We start from the raw sequence: 16,806 nt of genomic DNA, 5'->3' as shown, positions 1-16,806 counted from the left end.
GATTACTTACTTATTGGGATTCATGTTATGCTCCTGAAGGTGATTTCAATAGATGATTCATCTATTATAATAGGTAAATCATATGTTACAACAGACTATACATCTATTGCAACATATGAAGCGCCTGTTGGGATAGATGTAACAGTACTAAGGAACCTTTAAATCTTATTCTAACAGATGAGTGACATGTCACAATAGATAACTAACCTATTGCAACAGATATTTACTCTGTTACAACAAATGACGTATCTGTTGGAATCGAGTTCAGGTTCTGTTGTAAAAAGTTACTAATCTGTGTGATAGATATTTACTCTGTTGCAATAGATGATGCGTCTGTTGGAATGGAGTTTAGGTTTTGTTACAATAGGTTACCAATCTGTTGCGACAGATATTTACCCATTGCAATAGATAACTAGTCTATTACAACAGATGACCCATCTATTTATTTCATGTTACAGCACTATAGAACCATAAACATGGATCCAATATATGAGTCTTCATTTGCAACAAATGGCTTATCTATCGCAGCAGATTAGTTTTCTGTTTAAACAGAGGGCTCTTATGTTGCATTCATGTTTGCGTGCTATATATTGTTGAAAAAAACAACACAATAGCAATTACCTAGATGACAAATTCAACTAAAAATCATAATTTGATTTACCAAAGTCTCCTATGAAGTAATACCAAAGTGGAAAGATGATACAATGGTCAACAAGAATAAGATAAAGATGATAATGAAGAAGAAGATGATGATAATGAACAAGAAGATAATGATAATGAAATCGAAGATGATGAATAAAGCAGCAGCAATAATGAACAACAAAAATCACAAAGAGAGAGAAAGAAAACAACAATGGATGAGAAGAGAGAGAACACACCTTTTTCCCCTCTGTTTCCTATTATATTAGGCTAACATTTAGATCAAAGTATAAATTTAAAAACTTGTGGGCCATTCTAAAGATTTCCCAACTTTTTAAATCCATAATAAAGTAATTGTCACCTCCACTCAATTATTACGACTTGAGTCATCTACACCTCATTTTTAAACTCTTCTGTCACTTTTAGCTAAATGCCCTTAGTAAGTGTGGATTCCCTCTTTATCAAAAGCTTTTTCTTGGATAGACAAAACAAAGAGAAACTCATAAGAAGGCATGGCCTCCAAGTAGAAAAAGAAGAAGAAAAAGGAATATACACCACAAGTTTCCTTTTTCCCCAAGGCTTTCTGCTAAGAATTTTCATATATATAAAAAAGCAATGTTGAACCAGGCCCCAGGGGTAACATAACATATATCAAAATAGAAGTTCTCAGTTATCACAATGAGCAACCACAAGTTGTGCTACTTCCTTTCACGGCACAAGGACATACCATCCCTATGATAGACATAGCTCATTTATTGGAACAAAGAAGTGCTCATAGCTTGTTTATTGGCAGAAAGAAGTGATTTCATCATAATTCTTATGACACTTTTAAATGACATCGGGTTCAATTGTGTTATTGCTCGTGCAATATAAACAGGACTAAAAATTAACGTAGTTCACCTCTATTTTCCAATCTTGGAGATAGGGCTACCTTAAGGGTGTGAAAATTGTGACATGATTCTATCACTTGCTATGTTGAGAAATTTCTTTATTGCTACTCAAATTCTTAAGACACAAGTTGAAGAATTGCTGTAAAATTTGAAACCAAACTGCCTAATTTCCCTTGGACAACAAAAGTTTCCAAGAGAATAAACATTCCAAGGATTGTTTTTCATAGAATAAGCTGCTTCTTTATTGTGCTTGCATAATTTGAGAGATGGGAAGTTGTTGGAGAGCACTAGTTCCGAACAAATTTGAAATAACCAAAGCTCAACTAAAAGCCTTGGTAGATCTAAGCAATCCTGAATGGAGAGAATTTGGAGACTAAATGAAGGAGGCAGAGGATAGAGCTAACGGAGTTGTGGTAAATAGCTTTGAATAGTTGGAACAAGAATATGTGGAAGGAGTAAAAAGGCCAAAGGTAAATGCTGAATTTTAAAAGTAAATGAATATATTATTTCTTAGCACGTGTGAGCTTGATTCTTTTTCATTAAACATTAAAAATATTTTATGCTTATGAGTGACGGTTAGATTTTCAAATGATGATAACATGTTCAATTTTGTAATTATCTAATCTAAAAGCTTAAATTGTTATACAGAGCAAATTATTTATCTAGTTTAATTATATTATGTCGGGTAAGAAGGTTTGGACAATTGGTCTTATTTCCTTATGCAACAAAGAGAAACTAGACAAAGTTGAAAGATGAAACAAAGCCTCAATTGATGAACACCACTGCCTAAAATGGCTTGATTTTAGAGAACTAGATTATCTGTTCTTGGTTTGTCTTGGGAGTCTATTTTACTTGCCAACATCACAAATGATAGAATTGTTAGGTCTGTCGAACTTGCACATGGCTTAGAGTCATCTAAACAATCCTTCATATGGGCTGTTAGACATATATCAAATGAATTTAGAAAATGGCTAAATCAAGAGAACTTTGAGGAAAGAGTTCAAAAACTGGGGATTCTAATCCATGGTTGGCCACCACAAGTACTAATATTATCGCACCGTTCGAACAGGGAATTCTTGACACATTGTGTTAGTGCATTTTAATATTTTAATTATATCAAAGTGCATTATATCAAATGACAAAGTGTGTTATTGATGGTTACACTTCTCCAATGCACATTACTGGAATATTATTAAGAGTAAAAATGTGTATTTTACTTTGTGTAACTCTTATAACCACTAACGCTTTATTTCACTCATTATTTTATGGCGGAATGTGACATTTAGCTCTTGTAACATCTACCATTAGTCTACCTCATTACTCTGGTAACATTTGTAACCTATAGAACATTCATGTACCACTTTACTACACCATATTCTTTCTATTCAATACATGGATGAATACCTCACCAATAAATAGAGGTGGTCTTGCATGTTATTGTATGTAAAGGAAATATGATACGTGTGAAAAAGATTATAGTGTGCAGTAGTGAAAGAGAGAGTTGATTCAAAGAAAATATTTTAAGTCTACAACTATATTCACTATACAAAAGAGAGTAATTATATTAGTGAAAAAAAGTTGAAACAAAGAAAATATGCTAAGTCTTTAACTATATTCACTATACAAAGAGAGTAAATATATGTTTAAGGAATGTGTTCTTATGGTGGAGCTTTGGACTCTTCAACTAATCCAGAGTTGCTTGAGTTGTACATTGTTGATGGGTTGTTATATTCTGGAAGGGATAAGTCAAGATATTACTGCTAGATCGGTATATATTATGCCGCAATGGACTTGAATATTAAGGTTAATATGGTAAAATACATCCCTAATTTAAGTTTTCTTAAGCAACGTGTCAAGTCAATATTTTCTAAAAAAAAATTAGAAAGTCAATTATCTATATTTAAAAATAATTTAGCTTTAAAATTTTCATTTTATCAATATTTCCACATTAAACGTTATAATTATGGACCCAAATATGTTAATACATAAATTATTTTTGTCAAATAAACTTTCCTAGTATGAAAGAGCGGAAAAATTATATATCAATATTTAGTCTTATTGGGGTGTATATGTCAACATAATTGATATTTCTTCACTTTTTTTTTAACTTGGTCCTATGTTGACTTGTCACGGGTCCTGCGAAATTTTTATTAGAAATTTATCGCTCTAAAATAAAATTTATTTGTATGTTTTGAAATTCTAAATTTTAATATTAATATTTTATATAATTATTTAGCCATAAAATCAATATTTGAAGAAAATAATAAATCTCTCTTAATTTGCTAAAATAAATAAGTAAAAAATTATGTTTAGTATAAAAGCCAAAAAATAAAAGAAGAAATATGTGATATTTTTTTAATTTTAATATTTAATCAAAATTAATTAGTATAAATTATCATTTTTAAAAAGTAATTACATATAGATAGTACTCCCTCTAGTCTTTTATGTTTCAACAATACCTTTATTTTATTAATGCAAAGCAGAACTTACTGAGTTAAAAGATGCAGAAGCATCTTTGACGACCCAACTAGGAAAATAGGGAGTCCACACTATCTTGTCTAACAATGTAAGAGAAAATTTTTCTATATTATGTGCTACCATATTCCATGATCTAGGAATATATATTATTGAAACTTCTTCAAACATTCTCATTAGCTTCCATATATATTCACACATGGTATCTATCTCCCATGAAGCCACAGTCTTCTTCATATCCACTAAATTCTTTGCGTCTAATAAGATTTGCACCTTTGTCCATCCATTTTCTTGAGCCTTTTCCAATGCAATCCGAATTGCAAGTGCTTCTGCAATAATGGTCTTCCCAACAAATTGAATTGGGATACTAAGGGCTTGAAACAAATTCCCAAAGCTATCCATAGTTGTCGTTCCAATGCTTGGCATATTCTTCTCCTTTTGTAAACTAGCATTTGAAAACATAATCACAACATCTTGTGCTAAAATTACTATATTATTAGTAGTATGATCAGGAACTAATGTGAGAGAAGGCATAGCAAATGAATTACATTTATATTCGAGAAAATCAAAAAGTGTCCTATTTACAATATCATTAGATTCAGCGATCACACCATTAAAATTTCAAGCATATAGAGACACTTAATTTAATAAGCTCAATAAAATAAAGATATTGATTAGTATTATCAAAGAGATCTTTCCATGTGTCATACTCGATTTTTATCTAGGGTTAAAACGAATACAACATTAAGGACTCTAAATGAATTGATTTTATTACAGAGTCGCTACCTAATTTTTAAGGAAAAATAAAAAAACCTTTTGAATTATTAACATGTGCGATTTTATATTTTAGTCTGCGAAAACCAATTGAGATTCTAGGTAAGGGTTCAAATTATCCCAAAGAAAATGAATTAGGCACCCTTCAGGATCCACAAATGTAGTACTCGACTAGACTAAATTTATTAAAAAGAAAAGAGGCATATTTAAAATAATGTAAAAATATAAGTATTAAATATAAAATAAATCTTTTAAAAATATAAATGTTTTAAAACTATGTAAAGGTATATGTATATTAAATATATGAATAGAATAAGTTGTTATAAAATATGTAAAGGACATGTATAAAAATGTATAAATAAATGTGAAAAGAAAAATTACTTTATAATGTATGAAAAAGAAATGTATTTTGATGTGCCACGAAAAGAAAAAATATTTACAAATAATATTCTTTATTTAATTAAAATTTATAAAAAAAAATAAAGATTATTTGAACAGAAAAGATCACAATGTTTATAATATCAAAGTGTGTAAATTAATTGATTAATTTAATTTATTAATGTAAATATTAACGACCTAAGTTTGTCTAAGTAACAAAAGAAAAAAGAAAAGAAAAACAAATATATACAGATAAAATATATGTGTTAAAATAAAATTAATAAATATACTGTCATAAAATATATGTAAACAAAGTATATATGTATGTAAAGAAAAGACAATATTGAATCAAAAAAATTACTTTAAAGAAAAAGACTACGTAATATTTTTTAGTCTAAAAAGCATAAATTATTTGATTAAATAAACTAAGTCAATCTAATATTTTTATATAAATATTAACGGCCTAAATTTGTCTAAACGCGTGGTGAATATTAAATAAAAATATCCCGTCCAACACCCCAAAAATAAAGTTTTCACTATGATTAATATTTGTACAAGTGCAAAAGTATAAAAGATATAAACACATAATTTAAAGTCTTCTTTGATTGCAATTTTCGATAATAATTTTCAATAACCTGTATAAACACTTGTAATAAAAATGTTAATAAGTAATAAATAATAATTAAAATAAATTGAAAAATATGTATATGCATATACATATTCTAAAATATAATTTTTGTTAAAAGGTGAGCTCAAATAAAAGTTTTGAAATATTATAAAAATTTTATTATCGGCAAAAAATATTTATTTTTGTTAGGTATTTGTATATTTAAAATCCATCTTCTTATTTGTGAAGGCCTCGAAAACTGACGGCGTTCTTTCATTGGCCAAGCGTTACATGTAAAATAATATTTTAGGAAAGTAAAATCCGTCTTTGTAATGGAATGGCCTCAAAAAATCCGATAAAAAAAATAATATCATTGACCAAGAGTCTATTTTTTATAAAAAAAAAATAATTTGAAAAATAAAGATCCATCTTTTGTATTGAGTTGGCCTCAAATATCCGACAGGAGATAATTTCACTAGTCAAGTGTCTATATTTTATAAAAATTAAATAATTTGGAAAATAAATATCCGTTTTTGTATTGGGTGGCCTCAAATATGACGAAAAATAATTTCATTGGCCAAGTTTCGTAGTATATGTCCATGATCAGTGTAAAATAAATATTAAGGATAAAGTCATCCAAAATCAGTTTCCAAAGTGCGAAACAGTAGCAAATCGATCCAATTAAAGACAGCAACGACAGTAAAATTTTCAGCAAGGATCAACATTAAGTTAACAAAATATTGTAAACTGACAGTCCAACAATTAGCAACAATACGCCAGAATTTCATCCAAAAATTGGACGAGATCACCAAAAATTCAACGTAGCCAAATCAGTCCAACAAATTAACAAAAAATATACAACAGTAAATTATGTACCAACATTTATGAAAAATAAATATACAAACAAAGCAAAACAAAGGGTCGCAATTTTAATGAAGTTTTAAAAAAATAGTGTTTCGTCGGGATACAACAAAGTCCGGCCAAATTTATCATATTAATAAACTTATAAACAAAATAAACGACCCCAAAAATAGCAGTGACAGCAGCACAGTGGCGTCGCTTCAACGGAGATCTCCAGAGCAATGCTGAGAAAATAAAAGCAGACCAGATCTGGTCCATTTTTTGGCTGGCAGCAGCGGAGTAGCGAAGATGGTGGTGGTGTGGTGGCTAGAAAGAAAGAAAATAAAAGGGACGGAGTGAGCTGGTTCACCGGCCATGGTGGTCCGTGGTGGTGCGGCGTGGGAAAGATACAATAGTTAGCAACAATACGCCAGAATTTCATCCAAAAATTGGACGAGATCACCAAAAATTCAATGTAGCCAAATCAGTCCAACAAATCAACAAAAAATATACAACAGTAAATTATGTACCAACATTTATGAAAAATAAATATACAAACAAAGCAAAACAAAGGGTCGCAATTTTAATGAAGTTTTGAAAAAATAGTGTTTCGTCGGGATACAACAAAGTCTAGCCAAATTTATCATATTAATAAACTTATAAACAAAATAAACGATCCCAAAAATAGCAGTGCCAGCAGAACAGTGGCGTCGCTTCAACGACGATCGCTAGAGCAACGCTGAGAAAATAAAAGCAGACCAGATCTGGTCCATTTTTTGGCTGGCAGCGGCGGAGCAGCGAAGATGGTGGTGGTGTGGTGGCTAGAAAGAAAGAAAATAAAAGGGGCAGAGTGAGCTGGTTCACCGGCCATGGTGGTCCATGGTGGTGCGGCGCGGGAAAGATACAATAGTTAGCAACAATACGCCAGAATTTCATCCAAAAATTGGACGAGATCACCAAAAATTCAATGTAGCCAAATCAGTCCAACAAATCAACAAAAAATATACAACAGTAAATTATGTACCAACATTTATGAAAAATAAATATACAAACAAAGCAAAACAAAGGGTCGCGATTTTAATAAAGTTTTGAAAAACTAGTGTTTCATCTGGATACAACAAAGTCTGACAAAATTTATCATATTAATAAAATTACAAACAAAATAAACGATCCCAAAAATAGCAGTGGCAGCAGCACAGTGGCGTCGCTTCAAGGGCGATCGCCGGAGCAACGTTGAGAAAATAAAAGCAAACCAGAGCTGGTCCAATTTTTGGCAGGAAGCGGCGGAGCAACAAAGATGGTGGTGGTGTGGTGGCTAGAAAGAAAGAAAATAAAAGGGGGGGAGTGAGTTGGTTCACCGGCTATGGTGGTCCCTGGTGGTGCGGTCCGGGAAAGATACAACAGTTAGCAACAATACGCCAGAATTTCATCCAAAAATTGGATGAGAGCACCAAAAATTCAAAGTAGCCAAATCAGTCCAACAAATCAACAAAAAATATACAACAGTAAATTATGTACCAACATTTATGAAAAATAAATATACAAACAAAGCAAAACAAAGGGTCGTGATTTTAATGAAGTTTTGAAAAAATAGTGTTTCGTCGGAATACAACAAAGTCCGGCCAAATTTATCATATTAATAAAATTATAAACAAAAAAAATGACCCCAAAAATAGCAGTGGCAGCAGCACAGTGGCGTTGCTTCAATGGTGATCGCCAGAGCAACGCTGAGAAAATAAAAGCTTACTAGATCTGGTCCATTTTGCAACCCCATGCGTGAGTTTCACTCGCGCCTACATGAAAAGCTCATCCAATCACACGATGCCATGCCGTTAAAAGAAACGACTTAGAGGGAGGTCATATTTGTGCTATTTTTGAATAGTTAAAGGTCATATTTATGCACTGTCAAAGTTTTATTTTTTGTGTTAAAATGGCGTTGTTTTTATTATTATTACTATTACTAAAAATTACACAAATACACAACTTATGTTTTCAATATTACAAAAAATCTCAACTCCCTAAACATATTACAAAAATCCCAACATATACACAAAATATTATATATATGTCGGTGATGTTATGTATATTAATAGGGAGAGAGAGTAAAGTAATTAAAAAAATGGGAGAAAGTATAATTACTTACAAAAGGGTTGGTATTTATTATTATTATTATTATTAATATTATTATTAGTTTTATTTATTTATTTATATAGCAGCAGTACCTAACTTTTTTTTATTAAAAAGAAAAGCCACTAGTAGGGATCGAACTACGCAGTAGGCTGAATGAAGCGCCCAAGAAGAGAAAATAACACCACTGACCTATCTAAGTGCCTTGTTTCATGTGGTTCAACATTAATATACGTACATAAATATAGATTTTCTACCTTATATATACAACATAGTCTTTTTATCGAGGGGGTTTGGGTGAACCCCATGACAACCATGTAGGTCCGCCCCTGCTTTAATTTAATAACGCTTTAATAACGTTAATTTAATACTAACATTTTAATAACATTAATTTAATATACTACTACTACTACTATCCTTAATAACGCTAATTTAATAACGTTTTATTAAAACTATAATTTTTATTATTATTAGTATAGTTTCATCTTTAATTTAATAATTAAATAAATTATATTAAGATATATTATATAATATAAATTCTCCCTTTGCTTTATAATATATATATAAATACCCGCACGATTTTTTTGTATGAGGCTAACACATCTAGTTAAGAAATCTTCAATATTGTTTTTTTTTCCTTAATGACAAAAGAAATTAGATGTCATTTTCATCTTTGAGCCAAAATTAATGAAAAAATAATAGTGAAAAGTCATTTAAAGGTCATATTTGTGCAGTTTTGAATAGTTAAAGGTCATATTTGTGCATTGTCAAAGTTTAAGGTCAAAGTTATAAATTTGGTGTCAAGTTTAGGGTCATATTTATGTATTATGTCTTTAGATTTTAGGTTGGACTCGCCTAGTTTTACGTGTTGAACACGCGTTTTGCCACGTAGGATCGGAGGTCATATTTGTGTAGTTTTGAATAGTTAAAGGTCATATTTGTGCATTGTCAAAGTTTAAGGTCAAAGTTATAAATTTGGTGTCAAGTTTAGGGTCATATTTATGTATTATGTCTTTAGATTTTAGGTTGGACTCGCCTAGTTTTACGTGTTGAACACGCGTTTTGCCACGTAGGATCGGAGGTCATATTTGTGTAGTTTTGAATAGTTAAAGGTCATATTTGTGCACTGACAAAGTTTAAGATCAAAGTTATAATTTGATATCAAGTTTAGAATCATATTTATGTATTATGCCTAAAACAAAAATAATAATAAAATAGAATATCAAATCTAACTTTTCCAAACAAATTCCTTAAATCAGGGATAATAGGTAAAAGAAAAGTCAAATGTCATAAATATGACAAGAACTTGACTTGATTGATTTATTATTTTGTGTATTAAAATAATTAAATCGACTCAAATTTGTAATATGTTTTAAATAATATACAAAAATATAAATGCCGATGTATAATTATAGAAAAAATATAAACAACGAACAAAAAATATAACTATCTTGAAAAAAATATATTATGCTATAAATAATTAAAATTATACGGTGCAGTAGAAAATTGCAATACTATACTGTGTATGTATGTAAATGACTGTGCAAAAATATTTAAATAATAATAAACTAATAAAAATTCTAAAATTTCAAAATTAAAGATAATTATCAATAAATAATGTAAAAATTAAAATATGACAAAAATTGATAAAAAATCATAAAATAATGACGATCATTTATAAATTGTTAAAAAGTAGAAAAATGTGTGAGAAATTGCATTTTGTGCACTTTAACAATCAGGAAGCCTGAATGCGCTAATTTAAGCATGGAGAGCCAAAATTGGGTGTCAACAGTTTGCCCATTTTCGTTTGTCGATAATGTAGAAGTCTTCAAACGAAAACGTTGACGTGTCGCCAATTTTGCTTGATAAAAAAATATTTTTGATAAAAAATTCAAGTGAACTTCAATTTAGAGTTACTTATACACCTCGAGTTACATGAGGATCAGGTCGGGTGTAATTTTAAAATTAGGAAAATTTTCTTGTTATTAAGGGTGAAAGACCATGTGAAGTAATTAATAAAATATAGACTATTTGAAAATAGAAGTGTTCATCAATTCCCGATGTTCCTTTCAAAATTGTCCTAGTATCGAGATGTGAGATGCTGGGGATGCAAGATTGTGTACTTACTAGGAAGAAAGAATAATTGTGGAACTGTAACGATCGAACTCTGCATAGAGCTTCCTACATATCTCAAGTGCCATGAGAATCAAGTCAATGTAGTTCGAAATGAAAAAGTAGAAAATTTTGGGGCAATTCTCAAAATTTGTCCAAGTGTATGACGTATAGAATTTGAAAAAAAATGTTATTATTCTCGATTGAAAAGATGCATAATGTCTCTGATTGTTTACAGAGATTTGAGGATGATTAACGCCTTTGATTATTTATGGAGACTTGGGGATGAATGTCGTCTCCGATTATTTATGAAAACTAAAGTGATGAATGAAAAATGTCTTCGATTGCCTACGAAAACCTAATGCATAACATCTCTAATTATCTATGGAGACTGATGTATGACATCTTCAATTGTCTATAGAGATTGATGTTGATTGTTGCCTTCGATTGTCTACGAAGACTGATGTTGATTGTCGTCTTCAATTGTCTATGAAGACTAATGTATGATATATCCAATTGTCTATGGAGAATGATGTTGATCGTCGCCTTCGATTGTCTACGAAGATTGATGATGGTTGTCATCTTCAATTGTCTATGAAGACTATTGTATGATATCTCCAATTGTCTATGGAGACTAAATGATAAATGATGCCTCCAATTATCTACAGAGACTATGTCATGAATGACGTCTTCAATTGTCTATGAAGACTATATTGATTGTCGTCTCCAATTATTTACGAAGACTAGTGATGAATGATGTCTTTGATTATGTACGAAGATTATCCATGATATCTCCAATTGTCTATGGAGACTGATGTATGACGCCTCTGATTATCTACAGAGACTATGTGATGAATATTGTCTTCGATTGTATACGAAGACTATGTACTATATCTCCGATTGTTTACGGAGACTTAATGATAAAATGACGTCTCTGATTGTCTACAGAGATTATGTAATAAATGTTGTCTTCGATTGTCTACGAAGACTATTTTGATATCTCCAATTATCTATGGAGAGTGATGGTAATATGACATCTCTGATTGTTTACAGAGACTATGTAATGAATGATGTCTCCAATTGTCTACAAAAACTAGGTCATAAATGTTGTCTTCAATTATCTACGAAGACTATGTATTATATCTCCTATTGTCTACGGAGACTTGATGATAAAATGATGTCTCTGATTGTCTACAGAGACTATGTTATGAATATTGTCTTCGATTATCTACGAAGAGAATGTTGATTGTCGTCTCTGATTGTTTACGAAGACTGAGGCCATCAAGTAGAGAGGTGACTGAAATCTAATAGCCCTCTCAACTAGTGAGGATATTGATGTGTAAAAGAAAATTCTCGACTTGGGAGAAAAAATGTAATAGTCTCTCGATTGGCGTGGCTATAAAAAATATAAAACATTAAAAGATGAGCGCCTGACTGAAAAATAAAATATTGGTATTTAAAGCTATATGCTTCAAAGAAAAAAGGCAAAACATCCATATTTAAAAATAAAAAGTTTTAAATAAAAAATAAAAAATGCATGCATATTAAAGTAGGTGCCTTAAACTAAAGGTGAAAAATGTCCGTATCGATGTCTTGAAAAAAAAGATTTTTTTCTTGATAAAAGGTGCTGAGAGATGAAGAATGCACGATTTTTCTTGACTTTGGTTGATACCAATAATTAGTAGTGTGTATAAGAATTTCTCATTTCTCTCCCGACTAACCCAGATCGACTTCAGGGTAACTCCTACAGTTTCAAGTGGTATCTCAGACATACCTAAGTACCGACAAGATTTGTTCGTCTTGACTCAAATAAAGATTTTGAGCTATGCTTATTCTCATGTTTTAAGTGCCCTCTCCATAAAGAAAGTCTCATTTCACACATATTTAAGTAATTTTGTTTTTGAATTTGGGGACGTCTAGAGAAATACACTCACACTCAGAAAGAAATTCAATGCATGCAATTGTGATACCATAGGCTTGACCTTCATGTAAGTATCCACTAATGTGAGGACACTTGGAATAGGATCCTGTAAGACTTGTTATTGGCTTGTAATGCAGGCTTGGGGACAGGTAGGATAATATTTGGGATGAAAGTGACTGATTCCTTAATGAGCGTTACACTGTATTTGTGCTTTCAACATTTATTGTGCTTTAACGCGTGATCTTCTTTGTTGTGCTTCGTTGTCCCTTTTTTTTGTATTTGCTTCAACTTCTTTTAAATCTTGTGTTATAGTTTTCTCCTTTATTTTTCCAAGAAACTATATATTTTTTTATTTATTTTTTCTTTTCCTTACTTTTTGTGGGGGCTTTGCTCCTTTTGAAGTCGTTTTTTTTATTTTTGTTCATCTAGGACAATATATCTTTTGCATTTTTTGTCTTTGATCTTGAATCTTTGTCCACAGATTGCACGTATTTAGTGCACTTAAGGAGGTAGGGCCAAGAGAGGGATAGTGCATGTAAGTACTCATAAAGGTATACGTTCATATGCGGTTGTCCGAAGAAACGGTTTTAAGCTCAAAATAAGAGAGTGCTAGGGATAAATATTATTTGGTGGGCTGTGAAATGCTCAATCGAGTCAAAGAAAGCCTACAGTCCTTTCCTAAAGCAAGTGTAACTCAGAATTTTTCCACAACAAACATTTAGGCCAAGTTCTAGATCAATAATGCAATGCAACAAATTAAACTAAAGCTCACCACACAATGCACATAAAACGATGAGGTTGATTTTGTTCTTGTCTTAAATATATGCAAGAGAATTTTTCAAGTGTTACTCAGGTGTGATAAAAGGTACTAAAAGCATCTATGGTTTACCATGAAGTCAGTCATTTTCATCATACCAATTTGTTGTTTCTCATGCACACTCCTAATGTATTGGTACTAACCAAGTCAATTTTATTTTTATTTAAAAAAGAATGGGACCGAACCTAAATGAAGGTTACCTATGTATCTTGTGAAAATAAAAATCAGGTCTGTGTAGTTCAGGTAAATTTGTAAATTTATATGTGCAATGTATAATTGTAAAAAGATGATGGTTATCCATGAAAATAATGTGAAAGATGATTAGGAAAGAACTGTTTTTAGCATCAAAATTGTTTCAATCAGATAATTGAGAGGATAGGTGTCAAGCATGAGGAAAGCTTTGACACAACTTCGGTATGCTAACAAGATTGAAAAAGTCAGACATTGATGAAATTATGACATTATTTTGCCACAGCTGACAGGATTATTATGAATGAAAGAATATTGAACCCTTACTTTGAAAGTGGAGATCGATACATCATAAATTTAATGGTTTACGATGTTCAAAAGAAGAAGCTAGGTGTTCTCGGATCACAATTGGATGAGTATTTGGAGGTAGGCTGACTGGGAATTTGCGCTCTTGGAGACTTTCGAAGAGCGTCTTTGAATTGTTACAAAAATTTATCCCAATTTGAATACCGGAGAAATTATTTTGAAACAGTGGAGAGATCGAATCCTTATGCAGGGTTGCCTACGTATCTTGTTAGGTCAAGAATCAGGTCAAAACATAGTTCAAACCTATCTGTGAATTTGTACACATCGTGATCCATTTCTAGAATAGGATTTTTTCTAAATGGAAGAGAGCAAGACTGAACAATTGCGAGAAGGCACACTAACCTAAATGCACTAGCTTTGAAACTATGGAATTCGAAGAAGGTTTGGGGGAGTGTAAGACACTCCCCGCGTAAACCACAGTATGTGAAGTATACAGCCAAAGACTCGATGAAATTGTGATTTACGATTAAGTAAAATAAAGAATAATGTGTGACAGTTTATTTTTTACAATATACATATACAATGTATTAAACAATTGATGAATAAAAGAATTAATAAGGAAACAAAAATAATTCGCGCAAATAATCTAAAGAATTCATGAACAAATCTACACAATCTAAAATGTGAAACGAATAAAGAATCAAAGAATTAATATATGCAAAAATATAAAAAAATACCTCTCTCAATTAAAAAATTGAGTCTATCATGGTTAAAACCTGCTATTATATCCCCAGTGGAGTCGACAAACTGTCATACCTGATTTTTACCTAGAGTTAAAATGAGCACTATATTATGGACTCTAAAGGAATTGATTTTATTACAGAGTCGCCACCTATTTTTTAAGGAAAATAAGAAAACCTCTTGAATTATTAACATGTGCGATTTTATGTTTCAGTCTGTGAAAATCAATTGAGATTCTATATAAGATTTCAAATTATCCCAAAGGAAAGGGGTTAGACACCCTTCAGAATCCACAAATGTGGTACCCGGCTAAACTAAATTTATCAAAAAAAAAAAGAGGAGGTATATTTAAAATAATGAAAAAATGTATGTATTAAATATAAAATAATTCTTTTAAAAATATAAATGTTTTAAAACTATGTAAAGGTATATGTATATTAAATATATGAATAGAATAAATTGTTATAAAATATGTAAAGGACATGTATAAAAATGTATAAATAACTTTGAGAAGGAAAAGTACTTTATAATATATGAAAAAGAAATGTATTTTGATGTGCCATGAAAAGAAAAAAATATTTACAAATAATACTCTTTATTTAATTAAAATTTATGAAAAAGTAAAGATTTATTTGAACAGAAAAGATCACAATCTTTATGATATCAAAGTGTGTAAATTAATTGATTAATTTAATTTATTAGTATAAATATTAACAGCCTAAGTTTATCTAAGTAACAAAATAAAAAATAAATAAATAAATAAATATATACAAATAAAATATGTGTTAAAATAATATTAATATATATGCTGTCGTAAAATATATGTAAACAAAGTATATATGTATGTAAAGAAAAGACAATATTGAATGAAGAAAAATTGTTCGAAAGTAAAAGACTACGTAATATTTTTTTGTCTAAAAAATATAAATTATTATATTAAATAAATTAAGTCAATCTAATATTTTTATATAAATATTAACGGCCGAAATTTGCCTAAATGCATGGTAAAGATTAAATAAAGAATATCCCTCCCAACACCCCAAAAATAAAACTTTCACTATAATTAATATTTGTACAAGTGCAAGAATATAAAAAATATAAACACATAATTTAAAGTCTTCTTTGACTGCAATTTTTGATAACGATTTTCAATAACCTGTATAAACACTTATAATAAAAATGTTAGTAATAAATAAATAATAATTAAAATAAATTCAAAAATATGTGTGCATAGACGTATTTAAAAATATAATTTTTCTTAAAAGGTGGGCTCAGATAAAGTTTTGAAATATTATAAAGATTTCATCATCGTTCAAAAATATTAATTTTTGTTACGTATTTGTATACATAAAATCCATCTTTTTATTTGTGAAGGCCTCGAAAACTGACGGCGTTCTTTCATTGGCCAAGCGTTACATGTAAAATAATATTTTAGGAAAGTAAAGTCCGTCTTTGTAATGAGATGGCCTCAAAAATCCAATCGAAAAATAATATCATTGGCCAAGTGTCTATTTTTTATAAAAAATAAATAATTTGAAAAATAAAGATCCTTCTTCTGTATTAGGGTGACCTCAAATATTCTGTATTGGGGTGACCTCAAATATTTAACGGGAGATAATTTCATTGGCCAAGTATCTATTTTTTTATAAAAAAATAAATAATTTAGAAAATAAAGATTCGTCTTTTATATTGGGATGGTCTCAAATATCCGGGAGATAATTTCATTGATCAAGTTTCATAATATATATCCATTATCAGTGTAAAATAAATATGAAGGATAAAGTCATCCAAGATCAGTTCCAAAAGTGCGAAACAGTAGCAAATCGATCGAAATAAAGCCACCAACGAAAGTAAAATTTGCAGATCAACATTAAGTCAACAAAATATTGTAAAATGATAGTCCAACAATTAGCAACAATACGCCAGAATTTCATCCAAAAATTAGATGAGATCACCAAAAATTCAATGTAGCCAAATCATACATTTAAAA

At 30.3% G+C, this 16,806-nt stretch overlaps 1 pseudogene; it reads left to right on the top strand.

The window, feature by feature from the left end:
* Positions 1-510: 510 nt before the first annotated feature.
* On the top strand, positions 511-2,632 carry LOC107849126 (annotated as a pseudogene).
* Positions 2,633-16,806: the final 14,174 nt, after the last annotated feature.

The sequence above is a fragment of the Capsicum annuum genome, chromosome 12 (genome assembly GCF_002878395.1).
Source record: "Capsicum annuum cultivar UCD-10X-F1 chromosome 12, UCD10Xv1.1, whole genome shotgun sequence".
NCBI lineage: Eukaryota > Viridiplantae > Streptophyta > Magnoliopsida > Solanales > Solanaceae > Capsicum > Capsicum annuum.
This window is presented reverse-complemented; position numbering and strand designations above follow the sequence as displayed.